The sequence below is a fragment of the Corvus hawaiiensis genome, chromosome 2 (genome assembly GCF_020740725.1).
Source record: "Corvus hawaiiensis isolate bCorHaw1 chromosome 2, bCorHaw1.pri.cur, whole genome shotgun sequence".
Classification (NCBI taxonomy): Eukaryota; Metazoa; Chordata; class Aves; order Passeriformes; family Corvidae; genus Corvus; species Corvus hawaiiensis.
Genome location: NC_063214.1, coordinates 61052114 through 61071815, shown reverse-complemented (window position 1 = coordinate 61071815; position 19702 = coordinate 61052114). Strand labels below are relative to the sequence as shown.

The window sequence follows — 19702 nt, the reverse complement described above, 5'->3', positions numbered from 1 at the left end:
AAGAACAGGATGCTACTATTTTTAAAAGCATAGCCTGGTAATTTAATCTTAAAAATATTCAGCCTCCTGAGACTATTTTCTTTGCTTGTCAAATGCATAAATGTTTTTTGTGTAGGAAAAGTGTGTAGAAGTTGATTTATTCTGGTGCAATTTCTGTCCATCTGTAGTACAAGCAGGCTCATTTTTCATGTGTTGCTTTAATGTTCAGAAAATACTCATTTGTAACTTCTTCGCTTGAGAATTCCCAGGTATTTTTCTACTTGGATGACAACCAGTCCCAGATATCCTCTATAGCTTTAGAGGTCAGGCAGGACTGAGTGCATTTATATGGCATTGCTGTGGGTGATTCCCAGTTTATTTAATGAAGCAGAGCTTGCTCATCTGCCTGGTTTTCACTCTTAGTCCTTGGGAGTTTTACCTGATATTTCCTTCTTTACCCTTGATACAGCAGAGTTAGGCAAACTTACATACTAGATCTACAAAAAGACCCAGTGGAATCTGCTTATCTGCCTATGCATGAGTGCAACTTGGAAAACTTTTGCTGGCTTAGGATGGGACAGGGATAGAATCGAGACATAAAAAAACAAGGGCACAGTTCACAAAACCATTGCCTGATCTTCTAGGTAGTTTTAAAGGTCAAAATTTGCTCTCCTGTGTGCTTGGATTTTTGCTTCTGTATAGGTGTAAAACGACTTTCTTCTTACGAGGTCTTTGCTCAGTTCTACACTTTTCTCATCCTTAAATCAACAAATTGTGTGCCTGGTGTCTTCAGTTCCCTGAAAAGCCTGATCTGGTATCTGTGGTTGTGGGGTGCCTCATCAGCCTGGCTGTGCAAATCACAGTATCTGACCTGCTGCTCAGGTGAGACTGGTGATGAAGCTGGGCTGAGGAGGTGACAGCACTTGCTCTGCTTCCTGCTGCAGCTTGTGCCCTGCTGCAGAGTGTAAGACTCATAAAGCCTGCAAGATTCCTGGGCCTGAGTACTGAGCTCAGGTCAGCTTCAAACTGTGAAACCATGTCTAAACAACTTAAGGAAATTCACCAGCTGAGGTATTACTGACTTCCTTAGGAGCCTCACTTCCCACAGGTTGGTCTTTAGGTGTTGGTCTTTAACTCAGACTCTTCTCTGAGCTTCTCTATGCTAGTCTGACTTTGGCAAGCAGCATGATAGACTGGCACTAAATGGCCGGCTAAACTTTCCAGAACTTTTTAGTTGAATTGTGACAATACGAATGTTTTCCTTGGGTCATAACCAGCAGGGTTTTGTGTGTAGGTTGCAAAGCCATGTTAGTGAATTTGGATCATCACCAGCACAATCTTGGGACTTTTGAACTTTGTCATTTCAGCGATTACTCTCAAGCAACAGGTTGTATGTACATGTATGTATAAGCATGCCCGTGTTTATACACATACACAGAGCTTTTCAGGATCCTGTGTGGAATTTTGCATCTGTACTGGGGCACACTTCCAAAAAATAAAACTTTTCTTGATTTTTTTTATAAACTAAGTTTTCCAAATCAGATCAAGACAGCAAAAATAATGCCAAAGTAAATTAGATGTGTTAATTTAATTATGTGCATAAATAGGAAGCCTATTAAAAATCAAACAACACACACCGCCCAAGTGTCTCCAATTTTTGCTTTTTATTGAGTTTATTCTCAGTTTTTCTCTGATATGGATACATACAATGTAATTATGAGTCTTCTAAGGAAAGAGTGTTCTTCTGTCATCATCATACTGTGTTTGTAGAAGATCCATGTACCCAACTTTTTTTTAAAGGAGGCAAAAATAAAAAATAACAGCTTTGTGGGATGTTGCCCAAAAAAATATTCTTTTTGCGAATGATTAAAATTTAAGCTACATTTAAAATACGCTTTTGTATTTTACTCTGGAGGCATTGAGTAGGAGGGAGGGATTTCTAAATCATTATTTGATGTCTTACTGATTGTTAATGGTCAATGAACCATGGATACTCATGAATACTTGAATTGTCAGCCTAGTTAGCAATACACCTACTTCCTTTATTATTAGGAAATCACAGAACTATACCTAGAATAAGAAATATCATTTTGACAATGGTAACATCATCAGATTAATATTCTTAAGATTTTTCAAGAGGTAGTTATGGAACACAGAGTAATTGCTCTACAGCTTCATGTATTAAAACACGTCTACTGTGCTATTGCAATTTCCTGATTTATATACTGGCTTATACAAGGAGAGGTTAATAAGGTGGATTTTTTTTTTAATAGCAAATATTGTATCTAATAAACTTTAGTTTTAAATAGTGGCAAAGTTCTCCAAAATTATTGTATGATGTAAATGTAGCATCAAACATGGTTCTGTATGCAGTAATTTCTCCTGACTGTTGGATTTGATCTGGGCAACTTGGGTGTTCCTTACATCTGGCAGGTGAGTGAACAGTTTGTGCTGCAAAGAGTAATAGAGGTCCTAAACGCTCCAGTGAGTACAATTTGACTAATACAATGTTAGGAAGAAGTTCTTCACTATGGGGTAGTGAGACACTAGTACAGGTTGAGAGAAGCTGTGGATGCCCCATCCGTGGCAGTGTTCCAGGCCAGGTTGGATGGGGCCCTGAGCAACCTTGTCCAGTAGAAGGTGTCCTTGCCCATGGCACAGGGGTTGGACTAGAGGATCTTTAATGTCCCTTCCAACGCAAACCATTCTGTGATTCTATAATATAATGAAAGAAGTGTAAACAAAATTCTAGTGAAGAGCTCAATAGATGTTGTTGGCATGACTGGGAGCAGATGGAAGTGGTTAAGGGGCTTACTTTCTAGAAAGCTGGTGTGTCCTGGGTCTTTTCCTGTTCGACAAACTCGTCAGTGACCTGGAGAAGGAGACTGAGCCCTCATCAAGTTTACCAATGATGCTAAATGATGTGAACCACTCTTTACAGTGGAGGGAAGAGCTGACATTCAGGGGGACCTGGAGAGGCTGCAGAAATGGGGTGACGGGAACCCTTCGTGAAATTCCACAAGGATGGGTGCAGAGCCTGGTGCCTGGGAAGGAAGTGCCCCTTGAAGTCCCAGGGGCTGGGGAATGCCAGGCTGGGGAGTGGTTCTGCTGAAAGGGGCCTGGGCCACAGCAAGAATAAGAGCCGGCAGCAGAGAGGGACAGCAGCCTCCCAGCTGTGTGAGCAGGAGCATGGTCACCAGATCGACAGAAACAGCTCTGCTCTTCTCAGCCAACCACACCGAGCTGCAGAATCCAGTCTGGGGACCTCTGAACAGCAAAGACGTTGGGCAACCACAGCAGATCCAGTAAAGGCCACCCCAGTGTTTGGGGGCTGGAGCACTTTGCCCTGTGAGGAGGATCTGTAGGGGTAGACCTCGTTCACTCTGAAGAAGAGAGGGCTGCTGGAGGTTGTCACAGCAGCCCCTCAGCATCATAAGGTCATAAAGAACATGGGTCCAGGCTCTCCACGTCATGCGTGGTGGGTGGTTGAGAACAAAGGAGCACAAGTTGAAAGGGAGGTGCAGGTTGGACATAAATAATACTGTTTCATCCCACAATCCAGCAGTGACACAGATTGCCCAGAGGTTGTGCATTCTCCTTCCTTGGGAGTTTTTCAAGATCCACTGCCTGACCCTGCATGTGGCCTTGCTGTGAGCAGCAGGTAAGACCAAGGACCTCCTGAAGTCCCTCCCAACCTGAATAGTCCTATGCAATGAGACCCAGTGGGGAGGACAGATGGCCAAGGTGTAATAACAAAGGAGTCACATCAGGGAAGTATCCTGCAATAGTTCTGTGCTTGGCTTTTGTTTGCTTGCTTTTTATAAAGTCTGAAGTACAGCTGAACTTAGAATCATATTTAAAATAGTATTGAGAGCTGCACAACACAAAATATCAGTATTTTTATACCACTCTGTGTTGGTGTCCTGGAGCCAACGCTTCAAGGGACTCTGGGTCCAGTCTTGGTGCTGCTGGTCCAGTCAGTCCTTTGTTCTTAATGCTGTGTGGTGGGAAGCCTTCTAGTCTCACCTGGGCCAAGAACAAGGACATTCTGCCTTGTAAAACTGCCAGTGGCCTGAACAGACAGAAATACCTCCCCAAATCATGAGCGCCCAGTTACCGTGTTCAACAGTGGGCCAGCCCGTAATTGTTTAGTGCTTCCTGCACTGGCATCAGTGGGAATTTCTGTGGAAGGAACTGCTGCAGAAGACAAGCAGATCAGCTAAGAGAGGCTTAAAGATCTGAGTGCTGAGGTTACTGATAGCAGATCAGGTTTCTTGAATTGAGGACTGCCAGATTCCCAGTTAGGTTTATTTTACTTGCAGCTGGGGAAGAAGTAGTGTGATTCCCATTCAAGATAAAAAAAAGTCCTTTGCAAGCTCTGATTTGTTATGTTTCTTCTGATCCTAATGTATTATTTAACCACCAGTCCACATCACTCTCAACAGCACATAGGTACCTTTTCAGCAGGGGCCCTATATACCTGGCAGAGCAATCTGGGATGTGCCACAAAGCAGCATCTACAACTTCCTTACATGCTCACTTCGAGTCTCCATACATTGTTGTTACACAATTAAATATTTTAATGTTTGGCGAGTCAGCTTCGTTCTTTTCCACCACTCCCATCATTAAGATACAATCCTGCAGATGTTTCCAGGGCTCCTGCCTTCCCTTCCAGCCATCATCTCAGTAACTGTGAAAATGCCCTCACTATCTTTTTCTTCGTGCAACCACTCTAGCTTTAGTCTTCAATAATTCATGACCTTGCAGGAGGTGCACCAAAATGATTTTAGCTACCTCCAACTTTTTTGAAGAGAAGGATAATAAAAATGATTTCACAGTAACTAAAGTAAGTCAGTTCATTGGTGAAAGCACTTAAATATAACTTATTAGCTATTCAGGAGGAAGGTTTTACTAAAGGTACAATGCATTTATGTATTAAAGTGCAGCTCAGCTCCTGAAAAATGACTATGTAAATAAGCACTTGTCACATCTTATTTTTGTTGATTTTTTTTCTTCTCCTTCTAAATTTGTTTTCTGCTGTTAACTCTTGCTGTCATGATTTTAACCATGAAGTAGCTGGATCCTACTCCTAGTGGAGTTAATTGCCTGTGAGTTACACTTACGTGTGCCACTGATGAGCCGCTGTTACAGGCATTCTTACAAGACAGAAGGCACAGGTCAGTGTGACCCATGGCACAATATGACACAGAAACTTTTGGAATATGATGTTTGAGATAAAAAGATCAGGTTGTGGTCCAGTTTTCTAAGTCTGGGGTAAAAAAATTGTAACTGAGAATAGGAGGTAAATCCACAAAATGTTTTAAACTCCTAATTTCCACTAGGCCCGACAGTGTGTCAGTATGTCCAGTGGGGGATCAAGAGTCACTTTGGCTCCAACAGCATCCATGGGTCATCTAATTTCCCAGTTTCTCCATGTCTGGGCATAGGGGCTATTAGCACTAATAGACTTAATTCTAGCACTGTGCAGGGGCACGACATAGTCCTGGGGACCCAGAGGTCAAATCAAGAAAAAATATAACTGCAATACTTTCCAAAACTGAGGTGAAGAAACAGCTGGGGAGGTGTTTCTAGATGACAAGTCTGACTGCAGACATCGTAATTCAAGTTACTCAAATGTTTGGCTCCTTTTATCTGTTTTGGATCTCGCTGTTAGCACCTTGGTACTTGTATACAAAGAATACTTGATAGCATAATCACAAAAGCAATAAACAGCCTTACAAAGACATAGATCTAAGATGACTCCTTCAAGTGGAATCTTACTTTAAGCGTGATTTCAATGTCACGTATCATAATTGCATCTAATATTAGAGACTGTCTTAATGCAACACAATGTCAATGACAATATAAAGGCAATCATGAACAGAGAAGATAACTGAAAACTGGGGGGATGGAAGGAAGGATTACACTGCAGTGAAGACTTCTGTAGACATTACAAATCTTTTTCAGCGACATGCAGAGGAATTTTTTTCTCTCCTAAACATCTGGACACTTTATTCTTGTTTCCGTTTTGATACTGGAATCTGCCTGGAATCTCTAAATGTGACTTAGGGTTGGGGGCTTTTTCCCCTTCCTCAAACTTGTAATTCTCTCTTTTGCTAAGCACTGAAGTTACATATGTAAAGTTGTTTAGCAAGCTGAATAGATTACCAGCTGCTGAGAATTAAATACATATGAAAGGGTTTTCTTCTTCCCCTCAGCAACATATATCCTCCCACGCCCCAAAGGGATATGGTTTAAAAAGTGTGAAGCTAGACTATTTTGGCTCTATCAAAGTCTCAAGACAGAATGAAAATGTCACACATCTTCCTAAATGACTGTGAGTCTCTATCAGATTTTTTGTGGGTGTAGGCAGCAGCAGTGTGACCTGCTTATACCAACTTAACAGCATGTAGCTACGGAAGGCCCTGTGGCTTGCACGTGATTCCCTCTTGCAGTAGTGCTTGTGATGGGGCTGTAACTTCAATGAATTGAAGTGATATCTGCTGTACTGCGCAGTCTCTGCCTTGCCCTGATGTGAATGTATAGGTGCACAGAGGGGCTGGAGAGGAGCTGCCTTTGGCAGTGACACATCTTAGATCTGTTTATGCCAGGCACACACAAGCATCCTCCATGTACTTCAGGTTTGGCTGGCCTACAGAATCATAGAAGGGAACCATAGACTATCCTGAGTTGGGAGGGACCCACAAGGATCAATGAGTCCAACACTTCTCCCCTTGTCTCCTCTCCTCACCAGAGGAATGGATTTATTTATGCCTATAGATGTTCAGCTGAAATTCTGTGACAAAACTAGAGATAGCACGTTACACAATCCATATGACCAAAGCAAATGAAAATCTTTTGCAGACGTTAATGCAGCAGCAGGTGAGGGCTTAGGTTCTGAAGCTTGCCTGGGCTTTTTCTACTCATTTAAACAGCTTCCCCCTCCTCCTTCCCCTCCCCCCCAAAAAACCCAAAACAAACTCAAAAAGCAACCAACCCAGAGGTTCAGAAGGCATCAGTTGTACTCCAGTCTCACTGATTTACTGTGAAAGCCAGGTTGCTGGACCTGAAGCTGAGGAAAGCTTTGAAAGTGACCCTATTGGAGTCTAAAAACACCTGAATTATCAGGATCTCCTACAATAGAATGAATTTTCTTTTTTTTCAGTGGGTTGCCATTCTAATAATGCTTTGAATATCCGCAGTGATAACTATTTCTAATTAGTCCTTCCAATTCTGTGAGGAAGGAAGGAAGAAATCCATAATATAAAATGAATTCTAATGAGGGATGAAACTCTCCTCCTAAGAAACAGTGCTCCAAGAGCAGCAGAGATTCGCCCCATGGCCACCTGTCTGACACTTCAGCTTAACACTTGAGAGTTTAAGTGACCCTACAGAATATAAATCAACTTGTGCTGCTTCAGCATTAGCTGCTGAGCAACTAGTGCATGGGAAAGTTGACCTGTTTACTCAGGTTGGCTTGAAGCTTAGTTGAAAAAGCACCCAGGTTTTGTTGGATTGTGGAGAGTGGATGTGGGGAGCACTTATAAGTTGGTTCTGTATTCTGAAAAGTCCTCTTTCAAAAGCCTGTCCATGGATGACAAGAAAAAGCAGAGTGCTGACATGTCCTTGCTGGCTGGTGAGCTTGTGGTTTGGGATGTCCCTGGGTACAGATGCTGAACTCATAAGCAGATGACATTACAGCCCTGAAAGTGAGTCAATTCCTACAAGCTTATGCTACCAACAGCCTTTAATGAGTATGCAAGCATAGTCTTTTACAACCCAATTTAAAAACTGAAAACATGACAACTCTAAAGCTATTAATATTATACCAATGGCTACACTGTGTTATTCCAGACCAAAGAAGAAAAGCCATAGCAAGTGATGGCTTACACCTTACAGAGGGCTGGAGGTGAGGGGTTAGGGGACATGATACCATTTTCCAAAATGCAGCAAAAAGAATGAACATAAATGCTTTCAAATTTATGAATGACTCAGTGTTTCATTAAAATTTGGAGGGGAAAATGATTTCATAAAAGACAAAGGCACTGTTTAATTAAATAACTCATCCATGCCTGGAAAAGCCACCCTCTGATTCACATTTTCCTCTGCTGTGTCCATCCAGCAGAAGTTGCTAATGATTCTGATAGCAAGTTATTTCAGTCAGTAAAGGTAAACTGAAGAATGCAGGGTTTTTTTTCCAGCGACCTTTGTGCCTGCTTTTGTATCCCTGCTTGCGCTTGTGGAAAAGCATGGAACAGGTCTAAATGCTCTTCATATCTGATACTTGGTAGCCTATAGCTATACCAAGGCAGCCTGGTAGAAATGAGGCTGCCTTGCTTTTGTTGCTTTATGAAATACTCCCCTTTTATTTTTAGTTTTTCTGCAACCAGCAAATTGCTAATGCCTCTGACTGGCAGGCAAGATTGCCTGATCCTCATTGCTGCAGTTGTGCTACCACTGCCCAGGGCTGAAGAGAATTTTTAACAGCATGAAAGACAGGCTGAATATGACAAGGCAGTGGATATGAGTTTGGGGGTTTTCTTCCTGAGGATTTTGTTTCAGTTTCTTTCATGTCGTTTATTATTTCTAGGTTTGTGAATAAGTACAAAATAAGTGTTTGTTGTTATTTTGATTTTTCTTTTAAAGAGGAATTATCTTCTTTCTTCTTAGGTGATTGACATGGAGGACTGTGCTTCCAAGGAGGATACCTGTTCAGTTTTCTTTTCTTTAGCAGCCTGTTGGACACCTTTGTGGACATTCAGAAAACTTCTGTTTCCAGTAAAGTGGAGTAGCAACAGCTGCATGTGTCTGCCAATCCTAATAACCCACTCCAAGTTACAAAAAGTGGAACCCAAAAAATTATCAGAGCATTAAAGCCATGGCATTTCCTATATTTCACATCATTTGAATGTGAATAATGAAATCCAGCAGCCATCACTCTTGATGTTTAAAAAGTGTGTATGAGTAGGTAAGCACTTTAAACAAGAAATGCAGTGCCAGCCAAAGTAATCTCTGCCATAATGTCCTCAAATTCCCTGGAGTTATAGTAGGGATTAACTTGCTTCATGATGTTTGAAAACTGGATGAAAAAATGAGTTAAAGCTTTCTACCAGAAATTCCAATCAGCATTGAAGAGTTGAATGAATACTAATAAACATAAATTTAAAAAAAACCCAAACCAAACCTGCTCTTACCTGCTCAAAGGTTTAAATGGATGTTTTTCATCCATTTTTATTCTCTGTGAGTGGCTTTGCTTAGTGAAAGTTTTAGTAGCACAAATAGATTAGAAGAATGAACTTTTGAGCTAGGCTCAAGTGTTAAGAGGAAAGAATTGGTTTTATTCCAAAGTGAACATTTTGCATGAACTGTGCAAATGTGCATAGCCACTGACACAGTGGAAATAGAAGAGGTCTTGTGATTAAACTCAGCTCAAATATTCTGCAGTAACTCCTACAGCAGCTATGGAGTAAAAAGAAATATTAGTGAAATAAGTAGGGAGAAAAAAAAAGGAAATTGCAGACTGTTTGTAAATATACTTTTGAGAGCGGAAATAGAAAGTAATTTGTGCACTTGAATTATTCACTGTGAATTACTCACTGAGATTTGGCCCACTATAATGGTTTAAGAAGAACTGATACACCATTGTAAAATGTATACTCTCATTTGTAACTTATTTCAATCAAAATGCAAGTATTTTGGATTTTTCTAAGTGTGTCACTTCTGAAATCTGTGTCCAGTTGCCTGATACTAAGAGATCAGTGGGAAGCGTTGATGATTAAACTATTTTATGAGTACAATACAGTTCAGCAAAACAGTTGCAACATCTATAAAAACAGTAAGATTTAGTTTCTGGCCTGATGCTGTGATAAAGAAAGTGCAATCTTCTGTATTGTCCATCTCCTACACACTCCTTTTTCATATTCATAATTGAAAAAACTTACTGGGAATTGCTTCAGTATTGTCCTTCTGGGGTTGGGTTTTACCAATCTGCCGAAAATGTCCACTGAAGTGAGTGGTTTCTCTAAAGACTTTTGACCTTTAAGGTGAAATAACCCCATACATAATCTTCAGTGCAAATTTTTATAGCTGCTAAGCAATTTTCCAATGCAGCTGGCCATTTTTATATCTTGAAAAACTAGTAATGTTACAAACAGTTGATTATGGTTTACAATGGCAATAAACCTCTCAGTATTGGTTGTTACCAAAATAAATTGCCATTCTGTTAAATGTTAAATAACAAGTCATAAACTGTTGAAAACAACCAATTTCTTGTGGATTATTGCCTGAATAAATTTTAGTAGGAAGTGCAGATCATGAAGTTGTGATCAGCAGATCAAGCCTAATGAAATTTTATATATTTTAAAAAGCTGAAGGATCCTCAGAATATGACGCAAACTGTAACACCCATTAAACAACAAAAAAATAAGTCTCCTGGTAGTTTTGGGATTTTTTTTGTGAGACTATTTTTATGTTCTGACACCAGCTCTTGCTATTTCAATTGTTTCTTCAGGTGTTGAAAAACCCAATCAATGCCAACACGCTGAGCCCACCAAGAAGGCAGAGAGGAGCCTGTTCAAACACAAAGCACCTACATAAGATGTCTGCACAGAATCAGAGGGGTTAGTATCTGCTTTGGAGTAATTAATAGTGCTCACCTCAAAAGCAAAAATGCCATCAAACATTCATAGCTCAGGTGCCATCTTCCCAACAGTGAGTGACAGAAGACATCTTCACCATAGCAACGAGTGTTATCTCCCAAGAATAACATTAACCTCCCTTGTTACTAGTTTTAAATCCTTGAGTATAAACAGCAGTTGCAAGGCATGTGTGCCTTGACTGTGCATTTTCATTACTTAATATGTACCAGGTGTGTATTAGCTGCAGTAAGACTAAAAAAGACATCACCGGAAGAGGAAGCAAATAAAGGGATGGAAATTCAACCATTAATAATCCAGTCCTGGAAACATGATCAGGTAGAGGTCTCCTGTTCATGCTCATGAAAGTCAGACCTCTCCAAAAAGAAGCCTGGCAGAGAACACTCTTCAGCAACAGCATCCTCCCCCTCGATCCGCAGGTTGATTTCGAATCAGCCAGGGAGAGGTGGGAGAAGACAGCAAAAGCAGGGAGGGAGAGAGGGAGAGAGGGTTATTTCTATTTCTCTCCTTTCCCTTCTGCACCTCCCTTCCTGCACACTTTTTCCTCAGGCAGGGTTGAAATCCAGGAAATTTGAACCAAATATTTTAGCTATTTTAAATTGCTGAATTATGCATTTTTTCAGAATGTCACCAAAGCTTTCTCGAGTAAAGGAGATGAAATTCCCCTTGTAATAGCCCTGTAAGATACAGTGATATCCTGGAAGTGCCATAAAAATGCCATTAAGAGACATTTCATTTTTGCTTCTGGGGGCTCTACACTTATCTATTTTGACTTAAACTCTTTCTTCCATCTCTGCAAGAGAGGAGTGTGACACAGGAGTTGCACAAAATGAGCTCAGATCAGGGAAGACAGATTGTAAATCGAGACTTGCTAGAGCTAAATCATGTTCTCTCTCTTGATCTCTTATCTGATAACTTTTATCCAAAAGGTATTGAGGAAGTTAATTGCAACTGCTAAGATGAATCTTTAGGAAATATCATTCTCCAGGGCCTTCTTTTCCCTGCTCTCCAGAACCCATGTTACATTTTTTTCAAGGCCTCAAATATGAAATGGTTATCTTGTGAATTTTAACATCCTTATCCTTTTCTATGGAACTGTTCAGACGAAGAAGAAAACTGTAGCTTTTTATTTGCGAGGTTTAGGAATCCAGAGAAGCAGGATGTGAGGGGGAAAGGCAGAGGCTTTCTGAATTCAAATGTTTGCTCTACTTAACAAGCTAAAGACGAAGGTAAAAAAGGATGTTTTCTGCTTAGAGACTGTAGTACTATAGACAGTCTTGGATTAGAAACAAGCTGAAATTCCTGTTGTAAACTTCTAATTACCTTGTGTGGCATGACTTCTAGATACACTATCTTGCAAAGATAGTGAAGCTGTGAGTACATGTTAAGACAGCTTTATGCATATAAAAAACAGGTGTTGGTAAAGACTGTGGGAGATCTAGTTACTCTCTGGAAATATGTATCATAAAACTCTTGGTGGCAAAATATTGCAATTTTCTCATTGCCAATAAGTATTTTAGTATTCTCAGATCACCAAACTAACAACACAGCCTGTTGTTACTTAATTGACAGAACACAGGCATCAGTAGACATACAAATGTTTGAAGGAGGAGAAAAACATAATCAATAGTTGTTGGGAAAGGTCAGGTTATATCGCACTCAAGAGGAGAGCTCTTCCCTCCCAGATAAGTCAGATGGATAGGAAGGACCTCGTAGTCCATGCAATACATTGGTGTGTATGCAATGAGGTGGGCTAAATAAAATTCATAGGAAGCAGGAGGCCCCGTCTGCTTTGACACCAATGCAAGCACAAACAGCTTTTAACATTTTGCACACTCAAAATCAAGTAAATTACCGTCTTTCTGACAGCTTCAGCAGTGGCATGAAAGCTGGTTGGATACAGCATCTGATTTTGTGTCTTATCTACTTCAAGATCCAAGTGGTTTTATATTTTAATGTATCAAAGAAATGGATAAAAGTCTGGGTACTCTGTCAGACGATGCATAAGGATCTTGAATACTGAGGAATATCTTACAGTTATGGACATATGGAGATGGAAAGACATTCCTAAAACATTTCTGCTATGTGGCACAGACAGAGGGACAGATAATATATTCAAAAGTAGCACTGGATTCAGTGATCTAGGTTTTCCTCCCTCATCTTGACAATGTGCAGTTTGTATATTCACCTCCAATATCCACATAATTTTTGAACTCAGGTTGTATCTGGTGTAGGTACTGATAAGGCATTAAACAGGGTATTGTTTTCACAGCACTGCTGGCATCTACAGTGCTTTTGGACCAGAGCATGTTGCTGTTCATAAGCCAAAGAGGATGGTGAATCCACAAAACCAGACACAGGTCGGGAGGATGCATGGGAAGCAAGGAGGGGTGTGTGGGTGCGTGTGTTAAAAGTAAGCAGGGTGAAGCTAGAGAGAAGACACTTTTCCTAAAGGAGGAAGAAGATTATCTATCCTTTGTTACAGTGTTTTTCTTTTGGTGTTTTTCTTTTTGCTGAGCATAGCAGAGCAGAGATTCATTGTGAAATCTAGCAGAAGAAGTGATCTTGATTTTGTTTGCTCAGTTTCTCAAGAACTCTTCTAAGACTAAGGTTAAAGACCACTAAACAAATGCAAGCTCCTTTTGTTTGGAAATGACTTAATGGCAAATATGTCCAGTGACAGGTTTTTTCTGTTTTATATTTTGCACCGACCCTTTCTTCACGCAAAGCAATCACTACTTGGGTTGTGTGTTTCTTTACAGGCAAGTGCAATCAAGACAAAAACACAAAATCACACAAAGTGTTTTTTGCATGGTTATATTGTGCTGTATTTCAGGTAGTAGGAAGGGGGGAGCTCTCTGGGAGGAAAGCCCTGGACAGATGTTAACATGATACCATTTTTCTGACCACTGTTTCTCCATGCACTTTGAAGGAGGTAGACGTTAAAAGGTAGACCTGCTGAGCTGAGTGTATTTTCCTCTATTTTTGCAGCTAGACAATGAAAGACGGTGACTGTGGCACACAGGACAAGAACTGAAATGTATATTCAGGACCATTCCCCAATTATTCTCATTTTGTGAAGCCAACAGAAACCTCAGCAATGGCCTTGCTGTGGAAAGGGAGTTTTGAATGGCAGTTTGTTTTATGACTCTTAATTTATCTCTCCTTCAGCTGTTGGTCTCATGACTGACTCCTCCTTCCCTCTCCCACTCACACTGTGTGGCGTCATTCTGCAACAGCTTTCCTTGCATTTCACTGTACGCAGCCTCATAAGTTTTACTGTGAAATGCTTTGGCACATAGGCAGTGAGGAAAAATCTGTGTAACAAGCCCGATGCCTTAGAAATATTTTGTGTGTTCCTCTGCAGAGGATAGAAAGTGTAAAAACACAGGGGAAGGTATTCTGTGGAAAAAATGTATTACTGTATGTCACATGAACGGTGTTTGAGAGCTACAAATTCCTGCACAAAAAATAATAAAACGTAATAAACACCTCTCCTGCTGGCAACCTACATAAGAAGACACAGCTCAGCTTCCACTTGGGTTGAGGCTTGATAAAAAAGGGTCAGGAGAAGGGGAGAAAGAGAGGAACCCTCAGACTCTTCCAAGCAGGTGGCATCCTGCCTTTCTCATTCGCATGCTTGGACAGCGTGTGACATGGGTGTCCCACAGGTATCTCTGCAAACCCTGAGCCCACACTTGAATGATGCAGCAAGTGGTGATGGACATGCACCTGCCTGTCCCTTTCCCAGGCTTTGATTGGAAAAAGGAGATGCAGCTGAGGTTGAAATGAGGCGAGATGATAGGAAAGAAAGTGTGGTGTGGCCAATGGAAGCAGACCTGGGCTGCCTTTGAAGTGCCCTGAATCTCTCAGCTGTTGTGAACACATCTCACTCTCTCTTTGAATGATGGGAAGGGAGGTCAAAAGAGCTCAGTTGGAAACAACTGCCAAGGATAGAAAATTCTTAAAAATTAGCATGCCTTTTGGGAAGGAGGAAGGCAGTGCAATTTTGATGAGAAAGGCTGCTTTCGGTTTGGGCTTAATCATGCAAGGTGCTGAGTGCCTTCAGTCCTCATTCACATTGATAGGAACCAACTGTCCTCACGCTACCTGGCAGGCATGGCTGCTAGGTCAGTTCTCATTCCCCTCTCCCCCTCAGCCTGTCACTTCACTTCCTAAAGAATGTCTTATTTGATGTCATCTGCAGCACAGGGAATTAATGAGGTTTTCTTTCAGACGCTTCTCATTTATCCACAGAAAATCAGAGGGACAGATGTTTTTCTCTGCTCGAAAGTAAACCTCCAGGAAGATGACAGAAAGGAGCTGGTTGGATGTTTGTAGCATCCCTTTCCCAGACATGCAGAGGGGGCTTGGACCTACTTTGGGTCTGTGAAAAGAAGGGGCAGCCATTTGGTGCTGACTATCCTCATGAGCTGTTGTTCTCCTCTCTCGTTTCAAAGGATTTCTAACCCTCAGGGACCACCTCTGACCACATCATTCCTCGAGAAATGGATGCAAGGCACGCTTAATGTCAATGACATCTTAATCATCTGGTCTTCAAAAAGCAAAAAGGCCAAGACAAGTACTTCTGTTAGCAGGAGCATCATAGTATTTGATAAACATGGACTGCATGCATCTAGTTGAGATGCCTCTGTGCTGAACTGTGCAATTCACAAAATGTAAATGGGGTGCTTATCAGATGGATTATTTTCTGAAAGCACAGGCAAAATTACAGTAATTACTTTTCCTCCTGCTATATTATCTGTATTCCCAAGAAACTTTATAACTTCATGCAGAAAATAAATAAATATTTACTTAAAAGATCAGAATAGCTGAGCAAAGGTTCCGTTCACTTCCCACAAAATCAGCATTTCTCTTGAACAAAAAGCTATTCTTGGAAGCATGAGATTTTCACGGAGGCAGGGAGAAACAGGTACTGTCAGTGAAAAATTTTCCAAGGAGATCACTAGATATTAATCTAGATTTTCAAGAAGCTGTAGTTTCCTGTAATTCCCACTTCTTTGACAAGCCCTTGGGTGACAAATGAGTTTCTACTATTCTTCCTTCAGCAACTGAGTGCTTCAGCCCAGCTTTTTAGATATAACCACCAAGGTTATTGCCTGGGAATAATCAATATTAAGGGCTCACCTTTTTAATGCGAGATAAAGATTAATCTACTTTGTCCTTCCACTTACTCTCCCTTAAGCCACTCATATACATGCATTTGATTATATTTTGTGATTCACAAAGGATAAATCTAAAGGACTGGCTGAAAAAAAAATCATCTGCCATGGTTTGTTCAGCTCATCAAACTGTAGATGATGGTATAATGCTAACACCAACTGGTTCTACAGCATCGTAGAGCTCTGTAGACGAGTAATAAGCAAGCCTTATAACACTCCCCCATCCATCCTAAATGTAAGCATTTTAACCTGGTTTATTTGCTTTTTTTGTTCTCACATATGAAAAGCAAAAATTTTCTTGGGCACTTGTATCCTTTGTTACTCTAGCATGATAGTGCCCAGTCTTTTATGGTTTTGTCCTCAAAACCTCCCCATGAGGTAGAAAGTGCTGTTTTGTTATAACTGAGAAACTGAAGTGCAGAAAAGTTAGAAGACTCTTCTCATGGCCACCTGGGAAAGTCAAAAGGGGTCAAGAGCTCAAGCCATGAATTCAGCTGGGACCTTCTCACTTCCTTTCAAGCTTGCATGTAAGAAAAATGGTTCAGAGCTGTTCTCACATCCCTGATCTGGGAATAAAGCAGTGTCCTCATGGGGTACATCTGGATCTAAGACAACCTGTCTGACTGTACACTGAAACAGCCTCAGAATGTTCAGTCTGTTCATCACAGTCTTCACCACAAGCTGCGAGGATGGGAACAAGCAGCTGGGTGGTGCTACACACTTGAGCAAAAAGACCAGGACATCAATCCCTTTAGTGATAGCACCAGGGTCTGACAGCTAACTCCAATTCCTAGGACACTGCCTCAGCCTTCTGAACTAACCTCCTTCCCATAAAATACAGTTAATATGCAGGTGCATTGTAGCTGGCCAGAGATCTTGTAATGTGAGCAACGTTATCCCAAAAACACCCATTTGTTTCTGATTAAGACATCAACACAAAGATTCAACCTCATCCAGCTCAGCCCATGCCCTAAGTGTATGGAGATGATAAGAGAAACGTTGCTGTTCTGTAACACATGCATGCAAATAGTTGGGAAATATCTCAAAAGATATCAAGTAACTAACTGAGCATCATGACTGCACCACTGCATAAACTCCTTGAAAGAGCAGCAAGGGGTGAAAATTGCTGATAGCAATTTCCACAGTAGAGTAATTTAGCTCAGAGGCAAAGAGAGTGGTGAAGGAGAGAGAGAGAATATATGTCAGTGTGGGAGAGAGTGGATTTGTACAAGAAGGAGTGCATTAGACTATGTGTGAATGTGGAGGAGGGTTAGAAGTGAGTTTCTCAGAATTAGGGCAAATTCTGCATTCATAGTAGACCTTGCAGAGAAGGTGTATGTGTGCATGTTTATACATATATACAGGTTTGACCTTGGTCATCTCAGCATCATTAGTGTTTTTTAAGACACTTTTCTGGAATATATTTCCAGTTCTTCCAAGTGTAGGGAAAAAAACCTTGAAGGTGGGATTGAAGGCCAGCTAAAAATGCAAAACTTAGAAGATATACCAGTGATTTGGAAAATACATAAAAGCAACAAGACGCTTTCTTTTTTCAGAAAGTGGAAAGATGGAGATGGGAACATGGCAAGGGGGGACTGTTGCTATAATTGTCTCCTGGAAAGATGCTGGCAGTGTTGATCAAAAGAGGAAATGTAGGGTGGGTGGGCATTCCACCTCCATCTCTGGGCAAAGGAGAACATGTAGGGTCCTGCGCCACTGACAATAAGCAGTAGGAGTTAACTTGCACAGATTCATCCCTCTTCTTTCACCATACCAGTGCCTTTAGGTAGGCAAAAAGAATTACAGCTGTTTGCTGTAATCCAGAGTCATTTGGTGTAGAGAGGAGAACACTAAGAAATCAAAGGTTAAACCAGTGAGAAATTATTTTCTACAGCAATTTAGTAAAAGATGTCTCTTTATTGAGATAGGCACTGTATATCCAAGTTCTTTATGCACATTGCATCTCTCCAAAATGTATGCCAGGAAAACAGAATCAGATGTTTAGGCTCTGGTTCCTACTCATTGCTGGTTTCCCTGGTAATCCACTCTAGCAGTATTCCAGCTTTGAGACTCCTAAGCACAAATTTTTGGGCTCATTTCCAGTCACTTATCTTTCCAGTGGGAACAGTCTATTTCTTACTTCACCCACTTAGGCACAGCAATTTATACTTCTGATTCATGCTGTGGTGGACTGAGGGGAAGATTTTATAGTGGTAATACCAATTGTCCCCTATCCCACAGTAACTTTAAAGTACTTAGCAAAACCTCAGGAGGTGTGGAAATGCATGACAGGTAAATAAATTGTTCATGTAAGTAACAGAATTGTCCCTTACATTTTCCCTTAACCCCCAAAAGTCATGTTCACACAGCCAACATTTCTTCTAATTAAGAAAACACCTCATGAGGCAAGGATTTCACCTTGAAAAGACATTTCAGATATATTCTCAGTGGCCATTGATCATAATAAGTCATTGATCTCTTTGTCAGTAGCTAAAAGAGTTTGCTCTGACCACATTAACCTAAGGATGAATCGAAGCGTACATTCAGCTGTCTGTATTTCCTTTTCCCTTGAAGTGATTCAGTGCATCATTGGCTAAGGATAAACAACATTCATCAGAACAGTTTATATGGAATGGCTACATTCCTCACACTTTCCATGCTTAAAAACTCCTAGCACCAGTAGTTCCTATGGCCAGTCCTAGGATCACATAAAGGATTAAGATAGCCTGTTATTCCTTGATTTTGTCCTTTTGTATTACATCTATAAGGGAAATGGATTACAATCCTGAAATTTGGGCTGTCTGCATGCTGACCTTACAGGGCACAGCCAAATTATTGGAGATGAATGTTTCTCTCAAGATGCTGTTTTCTATTATGTTCTTCTTTAGGAGTGGAAACCATCTGGGATTGACTGTTCAAATGGAACTTGATTTCCGGAAGATTTTCAGCTTTACTGCATGCATGTGTCAATAATTACTTGCAAAGTAAGGGCTGTGGGGATTGTGTTTTACCAAATGATTTCGGTATTTGTGATGGCTTTCCACCTGTTCAAGTTTTGATTGCAAAATCACTCTATGCAGAAAAAATATAAAAAAGTGTCAACATTGAGCAGCTGAGGTAAACATCTCTTGATCTCCCAAAAGCTGCTTAACTGATTTCCACTGTTTAAATGTACTCTTGACTGTGGACTATCACAAACTCTCCAAATGAATTTTTAAATTGGTTCAAAGCATTAGGCCACAATCTCTTTGGAATAATTTCAGTAATAATTTAATGGTAATGAAGTTAAAGATAGCACTCAAAATAGCTCCTTTAAGATGCCAAATCATTAATACACACTTGCATAAATTCCACTTCCAAATGAAACCTTTTATGAGATTCTGAAAAGTTTTGCATACTAGAATCCAAATACATTCATGCACAGCTCAGAGTGATACTGTATAAAATAAAAAAAGAGATGGAAAAGTCAGCAAGACCCATAGGCCAAAAGCTACAAGTTCCTCAAAGCAAGCTTTTGGCTATGGATGGAATTAGGTTTTTTCAGTAGACTGGAGAATTAAGTGGGAATTGTAGGTGTCAGTGTTCACCTTGGCTCTGGCAGGCAGATATGGTCCATGTTAGCCTAAGCTAAATCCCCCACAGATGAACTTGTAAAGAGTCTATAAAGAAGATGGCTGAGTGCTGTCCTACATGTAGTGAGTGGAGTTTGGGGAGCCACTCAGCTGGCTGTATATATGCATACCTCTCCCTAAAACAGACATCTACAACTGGGAAGCTGAATAGCCTTGCAGACTCTCAGCCTAACTTAGTGACTTGCTTTTCCACTGCCTGTAATGGCAACATAAGCACTCTGCTCACATACCAACTTCTGGGAGTGGAAACTAG

At 40.7% G+C, this 19702-nt stretch overlaps 1 long non-coding RNA gene across 2 annotated transcripts; it reads left to right on the top strand.

The window, feature by feature from the left end:
• The first annotated feature begins 2648 nt into the window (after window positions 1-2648).
• Window positions 2649-18920, top strand: LOC125337033. Of its 2 annotated transcripts, none has more exons than XR_007207914.1 (5): window positions 2649-3640; window positions 8650-8947; window positions 10490-10598; window positions 12907-12994; window positions 18706-18920. It is a non-coding gene; the product is annotated as an uncharacterized LOC125337033 (long non-coding RNA). The 2 variants fall into 2 exon arrangements; XR_007207915.1 differs by lacking the exon at window positions 18706-18920 and adding an exon at window positions 13626-15455.
• Window positions 18921-19702: the final 782 nt, after the last annotated feature.